The sequence below is a fragment of the Lontra canadensis genome, unplaced genomic scaffold (assembly GCF_010015895.1).
Source record: "Lontra canadensis isolate GAN:19392208 unplaced genomic scaffold, GSC_riverotter_1.0 scaffold247, whole genome shotgun sequence".
Lineage (NCBI taxonomy): Eukaryota > Metazoa > Chordata > Mammalia > Carnivora > Mustelidae > Lontra > Lontra canadensis.
The window spans coordinates 154820-171384 of record NW_022631241.1 but is presented as its reverse complement, the minus strand read 5'-3'; the positions used below and the strand labels follow the sequence as shown (position 1 = coordinate 171384).

At 41.2% G+C, this 16565-nt stretch overlaps 1 protein-coding gene across 3 annotated transcripts in view; it reads left to right on the top strand.

Moving 5' to 3' along the window:
- Window positions 1-16565, top strand: part of LOC116862481 (tubulin-specific chaperone E) — a 72371-nt gene that overhangs the window by 11407 nt on the left and 44399 nt on the right. The window lies entirely within an intron of this gene.

Below are 16565 nucleotides of genomic sequence, written 5' to 3'. Positions count from 1 at the left end.
TAAAATATCTTCTGAGTAAACTTTAAACAACAAGTAATAATTTTGAATTCTCATATCCTAACCTCAAAAACTAAGAATTTTTGGAAATTTCTTTTGTCATTAATTCATGTGTATATGTATTTAGAGTAGTTTAAATTGATAGGCATACAATTTTGTGATATCTTTTTTCACGTATTATCTGGTACATATGTATAGCATCATTTTGTTTACTTTTTTTATTGAGATATAACTGACAGATAACATTGTATTAGTTTTAGGTGTACAAAATAATGATTTGATATTTATATGCATTGCCAAATGATCACCAAGATAGGTCTAGTTAACATCCATTACCATACATAGTTACAGTTCTGTTTTTCTTTTAAACAGTATCATTCTTTTCTTTTTAAAATTAATTCATTATTTTTATTTTTTAAATTTCAGTACAGATAACATACATTGTTATATTGGTTTCAAGTGTACAATATAGTGATTCAGCAATTCTGTACATTACTCAGTGCTTGTCAAGATAAGTGTGTTCTTAATCTCCTTCACCCATTTCACCCATCACCCCCCGCCCACCTTCCTTTTGGTGACCATCAGATTGTTCTCCGTAGTTAAGAGTCTGTTTCTTGGTTTTTTGTTTTTGTTTTGTTCCCCTTTACTAGTTTGTTTTGTTTTTTACATTTCACATACTAGTGAAATAATATGGTATTTGTCTTTCTTTGACTGACTTATTTTGGTTAGCATTATGCTTTCTAGCCCCATCCATGTTGTTGCAGATGGCAAGCTTTCATTCTTTTTTATGGCTGAGTAATATTCCATTGTGTGTGTGTGTGTGCGTGTGTGTGTGTGTGTGTGTGTGTGTATACATACACTATCTATTCTTTATTCATTCATCAATTGATGGACTCTTGGGCTGCTTCCATAATTTGCTATTACAAACAATGCTGAAGTAAACATAGGGGTGCATATATTTTTTCGAATTAGTGTTTTCATATTCTTTGGATCAATACCCAGTAGTGGAATTTTCTGGACCATATGTAATTTTATTTTTAATATTTTAGGAACCCCCCCACACTGTTTTCCACAGTGGCTGCCACCAGTTTGCATTCCCACCAGCAGTGCACGAGTGTTACTTTTTCTTCACATCCTCGCCAGTGCTTATTATATTTTTGATTTTTGCCATTCGGACAGGTGTGAGGTTTTATCTAATTGTGGTTTTGTTTTGCATTTCACCGATGCATGAAAAGATGAACATCTTTTCATGTGTCTCTTAGCCATTGGTATTTCTTCTTTGGAGAAATGTCTATTCCAGTCTTTTGCCCATTTTTTAATCGGATTGGTTTTTTTTTTTTTTATGTTGAGTTGTAGAAGTTCTGTACATATTTTGGATACTAACACGTGATCAAGTATGTCATTTGCGAATATCTTTTCCCATTCCATAGGTTACCTTTTAGTTTTCTTTACTCTGCAGAAGCTTTTTTTTTTTTTTTAAGATTTTATTTATTTATTTGACAGATCACAAGTAGCAGAGAGGTAGGCAGGCAGAGAGAGGGGGAAGCAGGCTCCCTGCTGAGCAGAGAGCCCCATGTGGGGCTCGATCCCAGGACCCTGGGATCATGACCTGAGCCGAAGGCAGAGGCCCAACCCATTGAGCCACCCAGGTGTCCCACTTTTTTTTTTTTTTAATACTTTATTTTTAAGTACTCTCTACACCCATCGTGGGGCTCAAACTCACAACCCTGAGATCAAGAGTTTTGTGTTTGTGGGATGCCTTGGTGGCTCAGTCAACAGTTAAGCGTCTGCCTTCAGCTCAGGTCATGATCCTGGGATCAAGTCCCATATCTGGCTCCTCGCTCAGTGGGAGTCTGCTTCTCCCTCTGCCTACTGCTCTCCCTGCTTGTGCTCGCTCTCTCTCTCTCTCTCTCTCTCTGGCAAATAAATACATAAAATCTTAAAAAAAAAAAAAAGTTACATGCTCATACCGAGGTTCCTCAAAATGTTAAAAATAGAACTACCCTATGACCCAGCAATTGCACTACTAGGTAATTATCCAAAGGATACAAACATAGTGGTTCGAAGGGGGCATGTGCACCCTAATATTTATAGCTGCAGTGTCCACAATAGCCCAACTATGGGAAGAGCCCAGATTTCCATCAATGCAGGAATGGATAAAGAAGATGTGTGTGTGTGTGTGTGTGTGTGTGTGTGTGTGTGTGTGTGTGTAGTACGCACACATGATGGAATATTACTCATCCAAAGGAATGAAAGCTTGCCATTGGCAGTGATGTGGATGGAACTAGAGTGCAGTATGCTAAGCGAAATAAGTCAGAGGAAGAGGAATACCATATGATTTCATTCATGTGGCATTTAAGAAATAAAACAAATGAACATAGGGGAAGGGAGGGAAAAATAAAATAATAGGGAGGCAAACCATAAAAGGCTCAACTATAGGGAACAAACTGAGGGTTGCTGGAGGGGAGGTCGGGAGGATGGAGTAATTGAGTGATGGGCATTAAGGAGCACACTTGATGTAATGGGTGTTCTGTGTAACTGATGAATCACTAAATCCTGCCCCCGGAACAAATAATACACTCTACGTTAACTAACTTGAACTAAAAAAAAAAAAAAAAAGTTGCCTGTTCCACTGACTGAGCCAACCAGGTGCCCTTGTGATACAGTCTGAACATAAGTTCCACCTGACCCTGTGGGAACTCTGAAGGGAGGGTGGCCCTTCAGAGATTTTCCTAGCTGAGATGAGGGGCGGGGCACTTATACCTGTGATGGTCTGTCACTCGGTTTTGGGGAAGCGGGTGTGCCAGGCACTTTCACCAGGGGAGACAGTTCTTGAAAGTGGGTTCATAGTTGAGGGCTAATTTCCAGAGGCTGGTTTGCCCAGCAGCTGGTAGGAATAAGTCTCAATTTCTGAAGGCAGGTTGGAGTGGCCCGTCACAGATCCAGTAATGCAGATGGAGGCTATTTCATGGTAATTTAGTGACTATGAAGTGGTACATATTGTTTTCATTTATTAAATTGCCTGTGAGTTTGACAATTCCTTCATGTATGTATGATCAGGCGAATTTCCCCCCCTCGAATTATAATTCTTCGAAGAAGGAGCTACTATGTATTCACTCTATTAATTATAACATTGTCGGGGGCATTCTGTAGGACTTTACCTCAACTGGTGTGACTTTTGAGTTTCTTCCAGAAGTCAACAGGTGGAATTGGTACAAAGATGCAGTGAAATTGAACACAGATTCAGTAATTACTCCTGGAGCTGCTTCACTCGGTGTAAATTTTAGGGTTGTTGTGATAATTAAATGAAGGTGTTTAAAGCGCTTAGACCAGATCCTGATGCATAGTGTTAGCTATTGTTGTAGATAAAATATACTTAAGAAAGAAATAGGGCAGTTCTAATGTTTTACAAATGGCTTGGGTTGGAAATTGAGATATCCCAAGATAGCATCACATGTAGGCTTTTTAATTTTTATTTTTTTAAAGATTTATTTTAGAGTGTGTGAATGAGTGTGGGGTGGGGAGGGGCAAAGGGAGAGGAAGAGAAAGTCTCAAACAGACTGCTCTGAGCACGGAGCTGGACTTGGGCTTGATTGATCCCGCGACCCTAAGACCATGACCTGAGCTGAAACCAAGAGTCAGTGCTTAACTGACTGAGCCATCCAGGTGCCCCCATATGCAGTTTTTAAAAAAGTGTTTAAATAAAGAGGATATGCTGTGATGGGTGGAAAAGTGCCCCTCCCCTTCCAACAAAGATGTGCCCAGGAGCTGGGAGCATTGTGTTCTGTTACATGGCAAAGGAGAATTAACCTGCAACCTGCAAAGGTTGCAGGTGGAATTAAACTTGCTAATCAGCTGACTTTAAGATAGGGAGATTATCCAGGTGGGTTCAGTGCGATCTGAAGTATCTGTCGAAGTAGAAGTAGAAGAGGACAGTGCAAGAGAGCAGCGATGTGAGAAAGTTTTGACTGGCCACTGTGGGCGTTGAAGATGGAATCGGGTCGTGAAGCCGAAGAATGTGTGCAGCCCCTACCAGCTGGGGAAGGCAAGGCAATGAGTTTTCCTCTCTCGCCTCCAGAAGGGAACACAGCTTTGCAACCCCTTGATTTTATTTTATTTTTTAAAGATTTTATTATTGAGAGAGAGAGAGAGAGAGAACGTGCATGAGAGTGGGGTGAGGGGCAGAGGGGAGAAGCAGACTTCCCTCTGAGTAGGAACCCGATTCGGGGCTTGACCGGAGACTCCAGCCAGGGTCGTGACCTGGGCCGAAGGCAGACACTTAAGTAACTGAGCCACCCAGGCGCCCCTGCAATGCCTTGATTTTAGACCAGTGAGACTGTCCTCAGGCTCTGACCTCCAGAACTGGAGGATAATAAATTTGTGTGGGGGGGATGATAGTCAGACACTAATGTTATAACTGTGTTTGGAGAGTCTGTTTAGAATGGTTTCATGAATGTGGGAGTGAGGAAGCACTTTTTCTAAATTTGTTTCATGTGATTTAAATGATTAACTGATTTAATTAATGAAATACTACCAGTAGACCTTTTATTAATATACATCTGTATGCTTAAAAATTAGATATTTGTTACTCGATATTCTCATATTCATATACTTGGAGTTGCTGTAGATCAATCAATATACACATTGTATTTTTATTTTTTTCTCCAGTGATTATCTTCATGGTTCTTTGCCCTTAGTTATTGTTTTGTAATACATTTTATGGTAACTGAAATCTGGTATTATTGTCAACCTGTATAGAGTGACTAAATTAAATGGCCCTATAGTATCTTGGGTAACATGTAGTAACAAGTTAATTTAAAATAAAATAGTTGAGGGGCGCCTGGGTGGCTCAGTGGGTTAAAGCCTCTGCCTTTGGCTCAGGTCATGATCCCAGGGTCCTGGGATCAAGCCCCACATTGGGCTCTCTGCTCAGGAGGGAGCCTGCTTCCTCCACTCTCTCTCTCTGCCTGCCTCTCTGCCTACTTGTGATCTCTCTCTGTCAAATAAATAAAATCTTAAAAAAAAATAGTTGAAACATACTGCTTCTAAGTTCTTTTTTTTTTTTTCTTCTAAGTTCTTATGGAGGTATTTTGTATTCTGCACTCAGTTTATTGATCCTAAATAGTGGTTGAAATGCATTGGCACCTATCGAAGCAAATATTGGCAATCCAAATTCATCAGGGAACAGCTGACTCAGCAAAGTCAGAATGAAGTCTGCTTTTGATCTTTTTTAGTATTTTTCTCCATTCTTCACATCTTCTTACCAATTTCCAGCCCCCCAGATTCCATCTTCTAACCCGGAACTCTCCAAGGGTCTGACTCTACCGTGCACATCTCTGAGGCTCATCACAAGAATTCGATCAGATTCATTTTTTGTGTGTGTTTTAGAGGACTAGTATAATTTTCCATGACAGAAGAAGCATTTTTTTTTTTTTTTTTTTTTAGGTCTTGGAGGATGTTGTTTTTAATATATAACAAGATTTTCTTACAGTTTCATTTAGTAATACTGCTAATTAATCTTCTGGGCCATTCTAGAAGCCTCGTTGCTGTGTTTCCTTTGTTTTTTTTTTTTTAGTACCTATTAAAATAATACATGAGCATGATAAAATATAGTGCCTAAGGGCTTATGATGAAAAGCCAAAGTGTCCAGCTGTGGGTGTTTCTTCACTGATTAGTTGTAGGTGTTTTCTTGGTTAAGCCTATTTAATTGAGGTCACATGTACCTTTTCAGTTATGAAATGTTTTCTTCTAAGATTATCTTTGATAATGTTTACCCTTCTATTTTACCTGTTTTCTCTTTCTGGCACTCCTATAAGTGGGATATAGGATTTCCCAAAATGATCTTCTACATTCCTTTTTTTCTTCCTTGGAAATTGTTGGAAAAAATTGTGTTTTGTCTTTAAAATTTCTCATGTTCTGGATTCTTCTGATTACATCCATGTGATGTCATTAACATGTATTTCTGTCTCTATGTTTCCTGTAAATTGGTAATTGTATATAGGATTTATCAGATTCAGGTTTGATAATCTCTTTTTTTGGTACAAATAGTCTGTAGGTAATGCATTCTTCAGTCAGGAGGCGCACAATGTCTGGTTGTATCTCTTTTTGTGATGTTGGCAGCTCTAGATGAACATGGTTTTATGTCAGTTATTTGGGGTGGTCAAATGGTGAAATTCTAATAATTTTCTTCTGTTGTTCTTCTGATGGACTGTGTATATTGTGGAAAATTTCCCTATGTTAATTAGTTTCTTTCCAAATAACTGGGTGATTGAAAGGCAGGATAAATGTTGGTTTTTTTCCTTGTATTTGTCTTCATAAAAATGAATTGGTTGACTTAGAAAACCAATGAATTAAAAAAAAATCTTTATAAAGTCATGGGTTTAAAAATATTTTATCTGTTTTAGTCCATTGCTGTTATCCTTATTGATGCTCAGACTGTCCCAGATTTGGCCAGAAGGACCCCATTCAGATTGCCTCCTGAGTACTTTTGATGGGACCCAATGGTTTTTGATAGCTTCCTTATCAAATCTCAGTAAGGAAATTATCATATGTGAAGGGTTCATCTAACATGTTTTTTGCCCCACAATCAGCCATTTCTCCAATCTGCTTTTTTTTTAAGTGGCAGGTAGCATTTGGAATAGTATAAGGAACACCTGTATATACTTGTTATGTCTGTTTAACATTGCTAACAGTTTGCCTTATTTGCTTCATTCAATAAAAAAAATTTTTTTGCCTAAGCATTTTATTTTTTAAAGACTTTCTTTATACATTTAACAGAGAAGAGAGCATGAAAGAGCACAATCAGGGGGAGTGGCAGAGGGACAGGGAAGAGTAGGCTCCCCACTAAGCAGGAAACCCAATCCGGGGGTGGGAGGGGGCATGTGGGCTCAATCCCAGGACTCTGGGATCATGACCTAAGATGAAGGCAGATGCTTAACCAACTGAACCACCCAGGCGCCCTGCCTAAGCATTTTATTTATTTATTTTAAAGATTTTATTTGTTTGACAGACAGCGATCACAAGTAGGCAGAGAGAGAGAGAGGAGGAAGCAGGCTCTCTGCCGAGCAGAGAACCTGACTCGGGACTTGATCCCAGGACCCTGAGACCATGACCTGAGCCGAAGGCAGAGGGTTTAACCCACTGAGCCATCCAGGCATCCTGCCTAAGCATTTTAAATAAAGTGATATGCATAGTGGCATTTCATCTCTGAATACTTCACCGTGCATCTCCAAAAAGTAAATGCGTTTTCTTATAAAATACATTTTAAACTCATTTTAAACTCATTCTGATTCGTATCGTGTTACTGGTGAATAGAATTCTTTTATGGTAAATAGAGTTTATGTAAGCCATTGAATAAACAAGATTATTGAAAAACTCTGTCCTAATTAACCTCTTGGTTTATAGTCTTTGAAGATTAGTCCTAAGGTGAAGTGTGTCCGTTCTTTAAAAGGGGGTGATCGTAGGGGCGCCTGGGTGGCTCAGTCTGTTAAGTGTCTGCCTTCAGCTCAGGTCATGATCCCAGGGTCCTGGGATCGAGCCCCATGTTGGGCTCCCTGCTCAGTGGGGAGGCTGGTTCTCCCACTCTTTCTCCCCGTGCTTGCACATGCACCCTCTCTCTCTCAAAATCTTTTTTTTTTTTTTTTAAGATTTTATATTATTTGACAGAACGTGTGCACAAGCAAGGGGAGGGGCAGGCTTCCCACTGAGCCGGGAGCCCGATGCAAGGCTCAATCCCAGGACCCGGGTTCATGACTTGAGCTGAAGGCAGATGCTTAACCGACTGAGCCAACTACGTGCCCCTAAATAAACTTTTTTTTTTTTTTTTAAGATTTTATTTACTTATTTGACAGATCACAAGTAGGCAGAGAGGCAGGCAGAGAGAGAGGAGGAAGCAGGCTCCCTGCTGAGCAGAGAGCCCGACCTGGGGCTCGATCCCAGGATCCTGAGATCATGACCTGAGCTGAGGGCAGAGGCTTTAACCCACTGAGCCACCCAGGCGCTCCCCCTAAATAAACTCTTAAAGAAAAAAAATAATAGGTCTGGGGCGCCTGGGTGGCTCAGTGGGTTAAAACCTCTGCCTTCGGCTCAGGTCATGATCCCAGGGTCCTGGGATCGAGCCCCGCATTGGGCTCTCTGCTCAGCAGGGAGCCTGCGTCTCTCTCTCCACCTGCTTCTCAACCTACTTGTGATCTCTGTCAAATAAATAAATAAAGTCTTTAAAAAAATATGTTAAAAAAAATAATAGGTCTTTGTTTGTTTAGGTAAAGTTGACACAGGTATACAATGTAGTGAGTGGACAACTCTATAGTTTGGACAGCTCTACAGTGTAGCTATCATCTGTCACCATAAAGTACTGTTACAATACCACTGACTCTATTCCCTACCCTGGTCCTTTCACCCCCACGATTTACTCATTCCATAGCTGGAATCCTATACGTCCCACTCCCCTTCAGCCATTTTCCCCATCTACCCTAACCACCTCCCCTCTGGCAACCATCAGTTCTCTATTTGTAGGTTGGTTTCTGCTTGGTTTGTGGTGTTTTTTAGGTTCCACATGTAAGTGAAATCATGGTATTTGTCTTTCTCTAACTCATTTCAGCAAAATTTTAGGTGTTTTCATCTGTACCATCAAAATTCTGCACTAGCTTTTTTCTCTCGATTAGTTTTATTTATTTATTATTTAAAAAAAATTTTATTTATTTATTTGACAGACAGAGATCACAAGTAGGCAGAGAAGCAGGCAGAGAGAGAGGAGGAAGCAGGTTGCCTGCTGAGCAGAGAGCCCGATGCAAGGCTTGATCCCAGGACCCTGGGATCATGACCTGAGCCGAAGGCAGAGGCTTTAACCCACTGAGCCACCCAGGCGCCCCTCGATTAATTTTATTTTTAAAGTTTTTTAGTTTATTTTTAATTTTTATTTTTTTAAAAAGATTTTATTTATTTGACAGAGAGAGCACAAGCAGGCAGAGTGGCAGAGGGAGAGAGAGAAGCAGGCTCCCAGCCAAGCAAGGAGCCCAATGTGGGACTCGATCCCAGGACCCTGGGATCATGACCTGAATGGAAAGCAGCTGCTTAACCCACTGAGCCACCCAGGCACCCCTTATTTTATTTTTTAGAGGGAGACAAGGCACATGCATGCATGGGGTGGGGTAGCAGCAGAGGGAGAGAGAGAGTATCTCCAGTAGGCTCCATGCTCAGTGAGGAGCCAAGGGGTACTCAGTCTCAGGACCCTGAGATCATAACCTGAGCTGAAACCAGGACTTGGCCACTTAAGCAACTGAAACACCCAGTGCCCCTTTTTGATTAATTTTAGATATGAGTTTCTTATTCCCTCATATAAAGAAAATTTGTATCTAGTCTTTACTGTTCTACTTTTTTTTTCTAAGAGGAAAGTTTGTTTATTTAACATTTTAAGGCTTTTGTAACATTTATTTACCTACTTTAGGTTTTTTACATTGAGTTAATTGCCCTAGGTGTGTTTTTTGTTTTTTGTTTTTTGTTTTTTTTTTTTTTTTAAAGTAATCTCTGTGCCCAACATGGGGCCTGAACTCCAGACCCCGAGATCAAGAGCCACATGCTCTTCTGACAGAGCCAGCCAGATGCTCCTGAGGTATTTTTGTTTAAATAACATATTTCTTAATTTTTAAATTTATTTTTAAAGGATTTTATTTATTCATTTGACTCAGAGGGAGCCACAGGCAGAGGGAGAGGGAGAGGCAGGCACCCTGCTGAGCAGAGAGCCCAATGTGGGACTTGATCCCAGGACCCTGTGATCAGGACCTGAGCCAAAGGCAGACACTTAACTGACTGAGCAACCCACCCAGGTGCCCCCAAATAACACTTATCGATTGTACTTTATTAGTGTTGTTTTGTTGCTATTGTTATTCCAAGGTGTTTAATGGGTTTTATTTTCTCACAGCTTTTATTGAACAAATACTACTTTGAGAATCAGAATCAACACAAATTATTTGGTAGCAAATCTCTACATAAAGTATGTATAACAGTGTTCTTTGAGACATTTTCAAATGAATCCTGCTTTTGCCCTCCTACCAGAGCAAATAGAAAGGCATATGTGTGTTTAAATGTGGTGATGACAGGATAGGTTTTCATGTTCTGGGAGTTGATGGAAGAAATGGCTAAAGTTATGATTTGTTGTCTAGAAGAACATTTAAACATTATGTTAAAACCAAAGTTATTGGGGCACCTGGGTGGCTCAATGGGTTAAAGCCTCTGCCTTCGGCTCAGGTCAGGATCCCAGGGTCCTGGGATCAAGCTCAGTGTCGGGCTCTCTGCTCAGCGGGGAGCCTGCTTCCTCCTCTCTCTGTGCCTGCCTCTCTGCCTACTTGTGATCTCTGTCTGTCAAATAAATAAATTAATTAATAAAAAAAACCTGTAGTGTCATTTAAATAGGTAATTTAATTATTTCAGGATGATTTTTATAGCTTATTTCTTACTGGGATGTAGCCCTGCTTCAAACGGTTAGCAGATCTTATTAAAGGAGTAATAGGCATTTGGTAATTTGTAACTTCAAGTATGTTAGACCCTTAGTCATCTCTTCTGTATTTATAGGTGCAAAAAAATTGGTACTCAAGTGTGTCCTTGTTTGAGGCTTGGGACAGATGTGGGGTTGCTACCTGAGAGAGAATTATTGCTCCTGAAAGTTAGTGGTCTTTCTGTAGCCCACAATCGTGCTGAAGTGGATGGCCCTCTGCTTCAAAGGGTTATTATGAGGAGTCAATAAATTAAAATATATATAAAGCATTTAGACCTAAACTTGACAGGATGTAAGAACTTTTTAAATGTTTGCTGTTCTTATGAATCAGGAGAAAAGTACTCTTTTTCTCAGAACACTTCATTTCCCTCTATAGGAAAACCATCATAGAATCTTGATTTTTGTTGGAGCATGGTACTCACTGTCATCTGTCAGGGTATTGATGTATAAATATAAAAATTAGATTTATCATTGGAAATTAATAAACTTATATTCTCGTGTCTGCTTCAGTCTTTTGCACATTTGAACTTGGTAGACTGAAGGTAATCAGGGCCTTAGCACCCCTGGCGTGTAGGAGGCAGAAGCTTGGGTCTTCCAGTATTGGGGAATGACCGATGAGGTCCTACCAACCTCCACTTCGGTCCGCTTTCTCATCTCTGCTGGTTTCCAGACTTGCTCTGCTGTCTTTAGTGGACAGGGCGAGAGCTTGCCAGACAGGAGGGATGCTTCATCAGAGTTACAGCTGATCCCAAGTGCGTGCTGGCCTCGCTCTTCCCACCTGTGTGAGTCTGAGTAGCGACTTGTTCCTTGCAGTGCAAATGGCCTTCTTAGTGATGTCTGCCAACGCAGTTCATTTGGGTGAGGGCTTTTATGATGAATAACATTACTTGTGTTTAAGGCCTTTGTTTAACAAAGTGGATTAAGACACAAAAGGATTGTGTGTGTGTTAGTACAGAGTTTGGTCCTTTTTTACTATGTTATTTTGGCAAGTGTGACATAATAAGAAAAATATATCGGGTTTCTGTCTCCGGTTCCTAACACAAAGCTCCCCAAACCCATGTAACTTCTTGTGTGTTAGGGGAGCTAGGAACATCTGTTATTCTTGAAAATAAAAGCTGCTGGGGAGCCTCGGTGGCTCATTCGGTTAAGCATCTGCCTTCGGCTTATGTTGTGAATCCGGGGTCTTGGAATCAAGTCCCACGTGGGGCTCCCTGCTCAGCGGGAAGTCTGCTTCTCCCTCTCCTACTAACCCCTCCACCCCCTTGCATTCTCTCCCTCTCTCAAATAAATAAAATCTTAAAAAATTGATAAAAGGAGCACCTAGGGGGCTCAGTCCATTAAGCTTCTGCCTTCGGCTCAGGGCATGATCCAGGGGTCTTGGGATAGAGCCCCTCCTCCGGCTCCCTGCTCAGCGGGGAGTCTGCTTCTCCCTCTCCCTGCTGTTCCCTCTCCTTGGACTTGCTCCCTCTCTGTCAAATAAGTAAATCTTTAAGAAAAAAAAAAGGGGGGGCTTTTTTTAGGAATAAAAGAGAATTGCAATCTAGGATAAATAAACTGTGGTAAAACCTGTAGGAAGGTCAGAGGGAATAAAGGAGAGGCATGCTTTTTAAGGAGGAAAGGGGTAGGTTGGGAAGTCTGTTATAAACTAAAAGTCCACTGGAGTAAAGTAGAGGTCGTAGTATGGTAGCTTTTCACTGGCTGAGCTGTTGGCTCATGTCGGCATGAGGTGGCTTTTCATTGGCTGAGCATCTCTGCTTTTAGCCGGAATAGTGGAGTAGTATCTGGGTGCGAGGTCAAGTCCAGGTAAAGCCAAGTTCGTCTCTTCCTGTTGGGTCTGCAGTTGACCACCAATGATGGTAGGGCTGGAGAGCTCCCTCCATGAAACCTCCTGACTACATTTTGGTGAAATTTCCCACTACTGATTTTCACATGCTCTAATATTTGTTCTTCAATCCCTGTTCCCCACCAAGAACTTCTAAAGAAGGCCCTTGGAATCTCCAAAGTGTTAAGTGTCCTTTTGTTTGCTAATGACAACCAGTGGCTGGGTTGCCCTAGGTAGCTTCAGGATGGGGGCTGGTCACCAGCACCTTAATTAGGAGTTTGGAACTTTGACTCACCCCCATCCTCTGGGGAGGGAAGAGAGGCCTACATGAGGAGTTCTCCATGAAAATCCCCAAACTGTGGGGTTTGGAGGCCTTCTGGGTTGGCGAACACACGTACACACTGACAGGTACACCTCAAACTGTGGGGACAGTCACCTGTGCTTAAGACCCTTCTGGGTACAAGACCCTTCTTGTAGATGTTCATCTGTTCTTTGTTTTATCTTTTATAATGTACTGTAAATGTGAGGGTTTTCTTGATTTCTTGAAGCAGTTCTAGCAAATGATCGAAAGTATGGGCTATTGAAACCCCTGATTTATAGCTGGTGGCTGAGAAGTTAGAGGTGACAGCTTGGGACTTGTGACTGGCATATGAAGTGGGGACATTCTTGTGGGACTCAGCCCTTAATCTGTGGGGTCTACACTAATCTGGCCAGTTAGTATCAGCTTTGAGGTAAATTGTAGGACATCCAGATTGTGTCTGCCAAGAATTAGAGAATTGCTTGGAGTGGAAACCCCACACATCTGATACCAGAGTGCTGTGAGACTGCAGGAAGAAAGTTTTCCCTTGAGTAACTGACATACTTCCCCCGAGCTTCAGTTTCTTATCTTTCAAGATCGAGATCCTTTGTCTCCATGTTGCTTAACGAGGGTTCTCAGGAGAAGCAGGATAAAGTTCAAGCTCTTTACTGTGTCACTGGAGAGTTTTATGTTAGGGTTCAGCCTCTTTGCGGCCCTGCTAGTCTTTTTTCTCCTGCTACTGGCTCCTGCCCTGACCCTGGGCTACACCCCCGGCTCTGCCTGTGTGGCACTTTTTGAGGCTCCCTAAACAGGTCCTGAGCTCTACTAGGCTTTGGCCTCTGCTGTTTTCCCTTCATGATTTCCTTCCTGTTACCACTGCATGTTTTTCCCACACACCACCCCCAACCGTATGAACAGTCTTCTTCCTTTTTTTTTTTTTTTTAAGATTTTATTTATTTATTTATTTGACAGAGATCACAAGTAGGCAGAGAGGCGGGCAGAGAGAGAGAGGAGGAAGCAGACTCCCCGCTGAGCGGAGAGCCCGATGAGGGGCTCGATCCCAGGACCCCGAGATCATGTCCTAAGCTGAAAGCAGAGGCTTAACCCCCTGAGCCACTCAGGCGCCCCTGAACGGTCTTTTTTTTTCTTTTTAAAATATTTTATTTATTTGACGCACTGAGATCACAAGTAGGCAGAGAGGCAGAAAGAGAGAGAGGGGGAAGCAGACTCCCCGCTGAGCAGAGAGCTCTATGTGGGGCTCGATCCCAGGACCTTGGGATCATGACCTGAGCTGAAGGCAGAGGCTTTGACCCACTGAGCCACCCAGGTGCCCCTTGAATGGTCTTCTTAACTGTGCTTCCTTATCACCTGCACTCACTTTTATTCCAAGAGTTAGCCTTTATGTAATGGCTGCTGGTTTTCACATGTATCCCTGTTGGAAAGCTTTGAGCTGTTTTACAGTGAGAAACGGTCTTATTTTTCTATCCTACTCATTTTTCCTCTTTATTATTTACTTCTGTTTTCTGTAGGTTTAATTTAGGGTGTTTTTCTCCCCTTAACATTTTGAGATAGATGATTATTTTCTGTCTTCCATCTAACCTGTACATTTAAGCCTGTAAGTTTCTCTCCAAATGCAGCTTGTGGCAACATTTCCCAAATTTTGATATGTGGTATTTTTATCATCATTCTGTTCAAAATATTTTCTAACTTACATTGTGCTTTTTTTTAATTAAAATTTTATTTTTTTAAAAGATTTTATTTATTCAAGAGAGAGAAAGAGCACAAGCAGGAGGAAAAGCAGAGGGAGAGGGAGAAGCAGATTCCCCACTGAGCTGGGAACCTGTTGTGGGGTTTTATCCCAGGACCCAAGCCAAAGTCAGATGCCCAACCATCTGAGCCACCCAGGCACCCCGTGCTCCGCCCCTCCCCCCAAGGATTTATGTATTTATTTGAGTGAAAGAGAGTACACGTATGTGGGGAGGTGCAGAGGGCCAGAAGGAGAGGGGGAGAGAATCCCCAGCAGACTCCCTGCTGAGTAGGTGCCTGATGTGGGGCTTGATCTCAGGACCCTGAGATTATGACCTGAGTGGAAATCAAGATCAGACACTCAACCAACTTTGCCACCCAGGTCCCCCTGTACTTTCTCTTTTGAAGCAAGGTAATTTAGAATGATATGGCTTAATTTCTACACATATGAGGATTTTCTAATAAAATTTTATTGACTGAATTCCACTGTGTACAGAGCCACTACTCTGTGATTTCAGTCTTTTATATATTTTCATTGCGGTGAAACGCACAGAATGTAAAAATCCACGTTTGTTACATTGGTTACATGTGCGGTCCGTGGCATTGGGTTCATCACATTGTTTTGTAGCCTGTGGTGACACTGTCCACCCCCAGAATGTTTTTTCATCTTCCCAAACTGAAATTTCGTATTCATTAAGCAGTAGTTTCTCATGCCTCTCTCTCGCCAGTCCCTAGCAACCACTATTCTGCTTTCTCTCTCTTGGGATTTGACTGTGGTATTTGTCTTTTTTTCCCCTAAGATTTCATTTTTTAATTTACAGTATGGGCACGTGAGCAGGGAGGAGGAGCAGAAGGGGAAGGAGAGGAAAAGAATCTGAAGCAGACTCTGCGCTGATTGTGGAGACCAGTGAGGGGCTTGATATCACAACCCTGAGATCAGGACCTGACCCGAGATCAAGTGTGGGACACTTAACCGACTGAGCCACCCACATGCCCCTGTGGAATTTGTTTTTTTTATGAGTATCGAATCTCACCGAGCATAATGTCCTTGAGGTTTATCCATGCTGCGGCATGTGTCAGAACTTCCTTATAAAGGCTGAATAATACTCCGTGTCTACATGTACGGCATCAAAAAGAATGAAGCACTTGGGAATTAACCAGGGAGGTGAAAGGCATATACAAGGAAAATTATAAAATGTTGCTGAAAGAAATGAAACACAAATAAATGGGAAGACATCCCTCCATGGATTGGAAGAGTTACTGTTATTAAAATGTCAGTACTGCCCAAAGCAATCTAAAGATTCTGTTTGATCCCTGTATAAATCTCAGTGATGGTTTCTGTGGACTCTCTTAATCAGAACGTTTAGTCCTTGTTTCACTTATTTCTTGATAATTTGGGTTTGTATCTGCCATCTTACTATTTGCTTTCTGTTTGTCTTGGCTGTGTTTTTTTTGTCTCCCCTCTCCCCTCCTTTTTGGATTATTTTTTAAACTTTATCTTTCCTCTCTATTAATCATACTTTTTTAAAAATAAGTTTTTATTTATTTATTTGACAGAGAGAAAGGATCACAAGTAGGCAGAGAGGCAGGCAGAGGGGGAGGGGGAAACAGGCTCCCTGCTGAGCAGAGAGCCTGATGCGGGGCTACATCCTTGGACCCTGAGATCATGACCTGAGCCGAAGGCAAAGGCTTAACCCACTGAACCACCCAGGTGCCCCTAATCATACATTTTTTATTAAGTAATTATCAGGGAGATAATAACCTGCATCTTTGACCTACAAAAGTCTAATTAGTAATTTTATTTCTTCCTGGACTCCTGCAAACACCTTAGAATACTTCAATACTAATTCTGCTTACCCAATTCCTAACTCATATGTTGGGTATTTTAATCTTTGTGCATATAAAGCACCAAGAGCTGATAATAGTTTATATAATTTTTATTAATTTAGATGTATCTATATATTTACCCTTTTCTTGCCTTTCCCTCTGTATCCTCAGGTTTTCATCTGGGATAATTTTCTTTATCCTTGAAGATCACCCCTATTAATTTTTCTTTGCTGAAATTATCTTTGCTTTTAAAATTTTTAAAATTGTGGTTACATGCATATAAAGCATAAAATTTGCCATTTTGACCTTTTATATTAAAAATTTTTAATTGTAAAATACAAGATTTACTGTTTTAACCTTTTTGAATAGGCTTTATTTTTTAG